Here is a 9309-nt window from a genome sequence, read left to right on the forward strand (position 1 = left end):
AAAAGGCCTGTGGGCAGGGCCGGATTTAGATGAAAAGAGGCCCTAGGCTATTCCACTTATGGGGCCCTTTCACCTCCCATTTTTAAGTTTGTAAATTACATGAGAGATAATAAAATACATCATTACTGTGATATATATCAATATATTAAATGAAACATGTTGTAATTGGTACTAACCTTTATAAAAAATGTGGCACGGATAAATAAAAGGCCCCTCTTGATCTTGAGGCCCTAGGCTGAAGCCTAGTTAGCCTATAGGAAAATCCGGCCCTGCCTGTGGGCCGGATTTGGCCCACGGGGTGCTTAGATGTGGCCCGTGGGGTTGCCCTAGAAACAATGAAGGACTGCCTCAGCCATCGAAAAGAGCTCGGGAGCTTGGGGAGCTCCGTTTTCACTGGCAGATGGCTGCAGGAGGCCATCACAGCTGAAAACAGAGCCTCGATAAGTGATGTCGAGCTGGCCACACACACCGCTAGTCAAACACAACCCTAATGTGGCCCTCAATTAAATTGAGTTTAATACCTCTGTTTTAGATGGTTTGCTGTACTGATGTCATGCAGCTGTAATAGTCTGCTGGTTGATTCTGAGATGTTTTTGATGTAGGGCAATGTCCTCCTTTTCATAGCTCTTGTTGGCTGTGCTGTGGTGGGCTGAGTGGTCAGGCACTTTTTGATGAAGTTTCATGGGTATCCATTTTGTTGGGTGTTGTAGTTACATTTTGTTTCTTTTTTCTTGTATTCTGGGTTGCTGCGATACATTTGCACTTCTTGCAAATACAGGTAGTCCTCGGGTTATGACCACAATTGAGCCCAAAATTTATGTTGCTAAGTGAAACATTTGTTAAGTGAGCTTGTCCCGTTTTACGATTTTTCTTGCCACATTTGTTCAGTGAATCACCATAGTTGTTAAATTAGTAACACAGTTGTTAAGCGAATCTGGCTTCCCCAGTGACTTTGCTTGTTGGAAGGTTGCAAAAGGGGATCACATGATCCCAGGGCACTGCGACCGTTGTAAGTTCAAACAGTCATTCAGTGAACTGTTGTAAGTGGAGAACTACCTGTATATTTAAAGGTTGTGATTTTAAGGTGTTCCATAACTTTGGGGATTCTAATATGCAGAAATCAAAGTATGCAATTCTTTATATATATATGTGTGTGTGTGTGTGTGTGTGTGTGTGTGTGTGTGTGTGTGTTGTAATTGTACTGATAAATAAATAAAGGGAGACTAGGATAGATCTATTTCGAGCTAATTAGCTCTCATCAGCTAGCCATACCCTTACTGGGATTCAAACCTGGGCTGTATTATATCTTAGGCAGGAGTCTTAGCCACTAAGCCACAGGCTGTCCTCCTTATCAGTCAGGCATACCAGGGGTTGTAACACAAATACATATATATATATATATATATATATATATATATATATATATATATATATATATATATATATATATATATATATATATATATATATATATATATATATATATATATATATATATATATATATATATTTGAATAAACACAAACAGACAAAACACAACAAACACCACAAAAATATCTTCCATTACAAATTGTAAAGAGTGTGTCAATTGATTACAAAGAGCTTTCGTGCATCCCTTCCACAGTCATCACCTACAATTCATATCAAGTATATATTTTAAATCAAATATATTTATATATATTACTATCATCATACGTCAATCTTCATATGACTATAATTGTTTTTACGTCCCTTTGTATAAAACGTTCCAAAATTTAAAGCAAAACCACATGGTGGCATTCCGTTATCTACTTTCAATATCATCCAGCAACATTACATCTTTATAACACTTTCTAAATAAAATTTAATTATGTTTAATAACAAAGTTTCTAGACCTCCTTTCTTAATCACTGTTTACAATTTATATCCAATTTCCCTTTTATCATGTCAATATAAATATTACATTATTATCATTATCAATCATTTATTTAACAATATCCGTCATCATTTCATTTTTTGGGGGGGGGTCTTATTTTAACTAAATTTGACTTACTATTATTATTATTATTATTATTATTATTATTATTATTATTATTATTATTATTATTATTATTATTATTATTATTATAAGCTTTCATACATAACAGAGTTTCTAAACTTCCTTTCATGATCACCATTTAGAATTTATACCAAATTTCCTCTTATCAAACCAATACATATGTGTACATTGTTATCATTATCAATTATTTATCTAACTATATCCATTATCACTTCATTTTTAACATAATGCTCTAATTTTAACTAAATTGGACTAATATTGTGTTATTAGTTTTCATATCTCATATCTACCTGTGTCTTTCCAGTAATCGTGCAGTCTTATGTCTTTTGCTATTTGTGGAATTCGTCTTCTGGTTATTTCCTTAATCAAATTTGTGTGGACTTCTCTTTGCAACTTGTTGCTTTTTACATATCTTGTAAAATCTCGAGACCCTCCATCAGCATCTTTAATCAGCTTATCTTTGGTTATCAGTAGTGCTTTTGTCAAAGCTTCTCTCCTTGAATCCATCAATTATTGTCTTTTTTCTTCCTCTCTACCTTGAAATCTGGGGTAGAGCTCCTTTCCATCTATCTTCCCTTTCCATGCTCCACTCTTTCCATCTCCAACCACACTCAGTTCACTGTCAGTATCCACAATTATCTTGCCTCTTTGTTCATTTTTCCCTTGGGTTTTTAGGACTCTAACCTCCACTTTTTTCATGTGCTGGATATCTTCAATTTTTCCATCTAATTTTAACTGCATTATAATCTATATTTTCCAATCTCTTCTCAATTCTCTCTGTTGTTTCTAATAATTTTTGAATTTCAAACACAATCTGTTGTAATGTTATGGTTTCTTTTTGGTATTGTGCCATTGTTCCAACTAGTAAACACTGCCACTGTAGTTTCAAAATAAGGTTTTGTTTTCACTTCTCTCCAGCTGCCAAAGAAGCATCCAAAGAGCACCTGTATAAACCACCCATGCTCTTCTCCTTATCTCTTTTGTAAACAAGCTGAAGCCTTTGAAGTGCAAAGTCAAAATGATCAAAGAGAAAAAAGAGAAAGCAATATTTCCAGGACTCAACCTCCAACCTCCAAGTGGCAGTGTAACTTCTTTTCCCTCTGATGTTACTACCCTCTTTATATTCCTTTTATATCTTCTTTATATTCCAGGCTTAAAAGAAACAAAATTCTTAAATAGAGCAAAATAGAGAGAGAAACCCATCCAAACCAATATTATAAAAATAAAGAAAAAGATTTAATCCATAGGTAAAAAAAGAAATAGAAGAAGAAAAACCAATACTTTCACTTTAAAAAGTAGGAAATATTTGCAAAACTTACATCCATAAAAGAAAATGAAAAAAAGGATAACAAACTATCCAATATAGCTTAATTTCACTGCTTATTTCTTTTCTTTGCAAGTTTAATTTAGTTTTGATTTTTTTGGGGCAGTCTCTTTTATAACAATAAAATTTCCTCACCAGATGGACACACTTTCTCTTGCCGCTTTCCTCCCATTGCGGAGCTGTCCCAACTTCAGCAGCTTTTGTCTGCGCTTCTGTCGCCGGCAAGAAGAGATTCTCTTGGATCAATCAGGGACTTTGCAATGTCCCTGAGATCAGCAAGACGTACTCTTCCCTGTCACCGTCTCTTCGGGACGGTTTAGGTCCAAAAGGACCGTCCAGCAGCAAAAGTATCGACTGCAATCTCAGAGCTCCGAGATCACACGTCGTACCGTTGCGACATCAGCTCCTGTCTCAGTATGTAATTCTTCTGAGTGTTTATCTTGCTTGGTTGCAAGATCCTCTAGTTTTCACTGCATTCCCACATCAAAGCCATTGATGCAGTGGGGCAAAGCGCTTGGTCTCACTCTTGAACTGGTTTGCTGCACAGCTTGTTGTTGTTTTAGGGGTTAAGAGGAAGTACGCCGCCCCGAGTCCTGCCTGGAAAGGGAGCGGCTAATAAATTCAAATTATTATTATTATTATTATTATTATTATTATTATTATTATTATTATTATTATTATTATTATTATTATTATTATTATTATTATTATTATTATTATTATTATTATTATTATTATTATTATTAAGTGACAGGCCAAAAGTCATCCAGTTGGCTTAAGTGCCTGAGGCCAGGAACATATCCAGCACCTTAAATATTATACCGCATTGCCTGTAAAGGAATACAGTGACTTTTAGTTATGCATGTCCCAAACTGTTCAGGACTTTTAAAGATTAAGTCCACTTTAAATTAGCTTTTGAAGTATACTGGATGTCCTTGCGATTGGCACATCACGATACATAGAGGTTTTTTTTAAGCATCTGGATGGTCTATGTCAGGGGTGTCCAAACTTGGGAACTTTAAGACTTGTAGACTTCAACTCCCAGAATTCCCCAGCCAGCATGGCTGGCTGGGGAATTCTGGGAGTTGAAGTCCACAAGTCTTAAAGTTCCCAAGTTTGGACACCCCTGGTCTATGTTATTAGGCAGCAATTGAGGCAAGGCATCAGTGAGAGTAGTTACTGATGTAGTCTTTTCAACTATCAATCAATTTTATTCGGTAAAATTTTTAAATTAATGAGAAAAGGAGAGAAAAAAATCTTCCTGGTCATAAAAATACAAGGAATGCAGTTTCTGGCACCAGTTATTTAAAGAATGAGGAGTGGCAACTGAGTAGCACCCAACAGCAGCTGATAAAACTGTCTGGAGCCAGATGAAAGCTCCAAGCTCAGCAAGCCAGAGGCATGAATCACATTTGACAAGGCACCATGAAGCTTTTAAAAGGATGGACCATCACTCCAATTAGGAGACATGCTATTTTCCTGATCCTGATCTTGTCTACTGTCTAGACAAGGCAGCCTTCAGTGGCCACACTTACACTCTGAAGGAACCAACCTGTTCAGGAGACAACGCATCAATCGTTGTCTGTCCATGCATTTGGTGAAATGGTTAATCCCTTGTACCTGCAATGCAGCCACAGCCCTGAAAAAGCAACTTTTAAAACAGAATAACAAAGTTGGAAGAGGACTGGGAGGTCTTCTTGTCTAACCCCCTGCTCAAGCAGGAGGCTCTACACCACGGATGGTTAACCTTTTTGGTGCCGTGTGCCCAAAGTGCGTGTGTGTGCAAAGGCATGCACACATGCCCAAACCCCCAAAATGCAATGGGAGCACCCCCGTACATGCGCCCCACCCCCACACATGCACCCGGCCCCCATGCATGCACCCCATCCTCACGCATTTCTGCGCATCCCCTTGCTGGTGCGACACCCCCCCCTGCACCCTGTTTTGGGCCTGGAAACCCTCCTGCACTAACCTGAAAGCCAGAATGGGTTGGGGGGACTCATGCTGGCAAAGAGGTTGTGGCAGCAGGCTGTTCACACTGGCAAAGAGGCAGCGGTGACAGGCCAGTCTCTCAGAGTGGAGTCATGCCCAGCTGCACCAACAAAGGTGAACCCCTTTTGCTGCAATGCCCTCGTGCATATGCACGTACCTCCCCTGCATGTGTCCCGCCCCCCGTGCATGCATGGCAGAGACCCAAAGACCAGCTGGCCGGCGGGAGGCATGCATGCACATGCGCGGTGGAGCTGGGCCGGGGCGACTGCTGGTCTGCACGCAGAGAGAGTTCTGTGTCTCAACTGCGGCACACATACCATAGGTTCGGTATCACGGCTCTATACCTTTTCAGACAAATGGTTGTCTGATCTCTTCTTTCAAATCTCCAATGCTGGAGCATTCACAACTTCTGGAGGCAAGTCATTCCACTGCTTGTTCTGCCAGGAAATTTCTCCTTAGTTTTAGGTGAGTTCTCTTCTTGATTAATTTCTATCCGTTGCTTTTTGTCCTGCTTTCAGACGCAACTTCTGTGAATGCCTAGGGAGCTTCAGTCATCCAGGTCATGGTTGTCTCAAAAGTGCCTTTCCAAAAGGCAACTGCACTGTTGTTTTCCTTGAGGGAGAAGACCCTTCTTATCCAAGAAGTCCATGAACTGAAGAAGCTTCTTGGATGAGAAGCGGAATGTCTTCAAGGAAAACACGTAGTCCAGTTACGTTTGAGACAAATTTCTGTGAAGCATCAATTTCGGGTATTTTCTATCCTCTCCTGTGATTGTCAGTGATCATGGATCAAGAAGCCATTTAAAGTAGTTTTCTCTTTCCACAGAGGCCAGTCAAATAACATAAAAATAATATATCATTTCTTCAGTGCCAGCCAACCAACCTAAAAGCTGACATTCAGAGATAATCTTTGAATATGGAAACTCCATTTTACATGATCAAAGTTAATTTAGTATAATGGTTAAGGCTAGAAACCAGAAGACTGGGAATTCTAGTTCTCCCTCAGGCATAGTCAGCTGGGTGACCTTGGGCCAGACACACACTCTTGGCCCTAGAAAGAAGGCAATGACAAATCACTCCTGAAATCTTGCCAAAGAAACTTCAGGGGCTTATCCAGCCAGTCACCAAGAGTCAGTACAGATGGTCTTTGACTTACAACAGTTCATTTACTGACCAGAGTTACAATGGTACTGAAAAAAGTGACTTATGACCATTTTCAGTTACCACCTTTGTAGCATCCCCGTGATCATGTAACCAAAATTCTGATGCTTGGCAATTGGTTCATACTTATGAGCATTGCTGTGTCCCAAGATCATGTGATCATTTTTTGCAACCTTTTGACAAGCAGTCAACGGGGAAGCCAGATTCAACTAACATCAACTGCAGTGATTCACTTAACCACCGTGGCAAAGTCATAAAATGGGGCAAAACTCAGTTAACAAAGGTCTCACTTAACAGAAATTTTGGGCTCAATTGTGGTTGTCAGTTGAGGACTACCCGCGCACACTATCCTGTACACCCATTAATAATTCAGTTATGGGTTGGGTGCATGTCATTCACCTCTCCAAAATTATTATTTTTTAATGTAATGATTACCAAAATATCTTGGAAGCCAAGGTCAGCATGATTTGTGTCTATCCCTGATATCTGGTGATGATTTCAGCTATTTTTAATTTTTTTTAAAAAAAGATATCCATGTAACACTAAACTGTAATGTCCCCCTGAAGATACCCAGTTGAAAGTATATTTTATACATTTACATACTGTATGTGTGCATACATACCTAAAATACAATACAATAGTAGAGTTGGAAGGGACCTTGGAGGTCTTCTAGTCCAACCCCCTGCCTAGGCAGGAAACCCTATACAGTTTCAGAGAAATGGCTATCCAACATCTTAAAGACTTCCAGTGTTGGAGCATTCACAGCTTCTGGAGGCAAGCTGTTCCACTGATTAATTGTTCTAACTGTCAGGAAATTTCTCCTCAGTTCTAAGTTGCTTCTCTCCTTGATTAGTTTCCACCCATTGCTTCATGTTCTACCCTCAGGTGCCTTGGAGAATAGTTTGACTCCCTCTTCTTTGTGGCAACCTCTGAGATATTGGAACAATGCTATCATGTCTCCCCTAGTCCTTCTTTCTCTTAAGCTAAACATACCCAGTTCCTGCAACCGTTCTTCATGTTTTAGTCTCCAGTCCCCTAATCATCTTTGTTGCTCTTCTCTGCACTCTTTCTAGAGTCTCCACATCTTTAGTGGAGAACTAAACCCTTTAGTTTGCCCTGAATCTGCCAATAACCTTTATTGAAGGATGATCAAATTCTCCTAAAAGGAGAAACACTTCACTCTCTCCCAGTACTCCGCACTTAGTATGATTTTACCACCTTTTATTTTATTCATCCATTATTCCCCTTAAACCAATATTCCTTTAATGCAGGTTTTATTTATACGATACGATCCTTCCTATGTACCCCTTTCCAATAATCTCAACTGTCTTTTCTATATAGCCTCTTTAAAATAGCAGTACGTTTCAAATATGGCATCAGACCCTAAACTGTGTGGCACATAGGTATCAAACTCATAACGTCATGTTGCCATCACGTGACATATTGCAACGTTTCCCACCTCCACGGAGCTGGGGTGGGTGTGGTCTGCTTGTGACACATCTGGCCGGCAGGCCGGCAGTCTCATACTCCTGGTATAGGCGCAATTTATTCTCAATCTCTTTTACACAATTCCAAATTTACAATTTGTCTATTTTTCCTTTTCAATTCAACATTATTGAGAATCCTTCCTAGAAATGAGCAATCCTTCTCCCTGCAAGTTAAGCTATTCATTTGATTTTTTGATGGAAGAGCACCACCTATAGCTCCGTTTCCTACAGGACAATCCCAACTCCTTGTCATGAAACACTCATATGGAACATCCAGGTGTTGAAATCTACTGACAATTTCCAGCATCCTGAGTGCTGCAGCTTGCAAATTATCACAAATCAGGACTTTTCAAAACTCAGCAGTTTCGTTTTTTGTGAAAGAATGAAAAAAAAAATGTAAGGATTAACTTTGCATTGCCTCTCAAGATGGGACTAAAAACTACAAACAATTGGAATAGATACCAATAAGGACTCCCTTTCAAATACAGATTTAGAAGAATCTGCCAATTAGGTGGCATAAACAATTTGATAGTGGATGGTATCAGTTCTAGCTTGATGGCTAGTCAGCTTTTCATTCTAGGTGCAAGTGGATAAGGGCATTCAGTGATGGGAAATATGCTCAGAGAGCTGTTTCCATTAATTAGCTTATGGTGCTCCATTTGAGCCTTAACCAAAATAAACCCACAAACATTGCATTCTCATCCAGATGGAGACCTGCTGAATGCATCAATTCTCCGCTTGCAGAGGTATAGATGGAGACGCCTAAAACCCTGGGAGCCATTCATAACTGCTTCCCCTTCAATTTTTAGTGTTAAGAGCAACATGAACATATTAGACCGATAATCAAATTGTATGATTACTGCCATGAGTGTATACAATCATGTTTTTAAAAATCCCAAAGCATTGTGTTTCTGTTTATTTCTCAATAATCTCTATTTTCAATTCAGTGCAGTTTTTTTCTCTCTTCCAAAATATTCTTATTTCTACAAAAATACACAAGATTCCTTTTGGTAGATGGGTGGCCATATAAAAAAATGTAAGATTAGACAGAAAGACAATCCTTAACATTAGCTTGTGTAGATATAGACAATACCCATTAAAATTCTCAAGCTCAAAAAGATTTCGAATAAATCTTGGCAATTCCTCTTCTCAGCTAACAAATTTGTTAGTATATGCCAATTTGCATAATTTAGATCTAAAGAACACAAATGGTTTCATTCCAAAACTGTTCACATTTTAGAACAATCCAGATCACCATTTAAGCACACTCTAGGCAAGGCTACCTCCGAGCTGAAATACAGAAAAATA

This window comes from Natrix helvetica, assembly GCF_964273705.1.
Source record: "Natrix helvetica genome assembly, chromosome: 2".
Classification (NCBI taxonomy): domain Eukaryota; kingdom Metazoa; phylum Chordata; class Lepidosauria; order Squamata; family Natricidae; genus Natrix; species Natrix helvetica.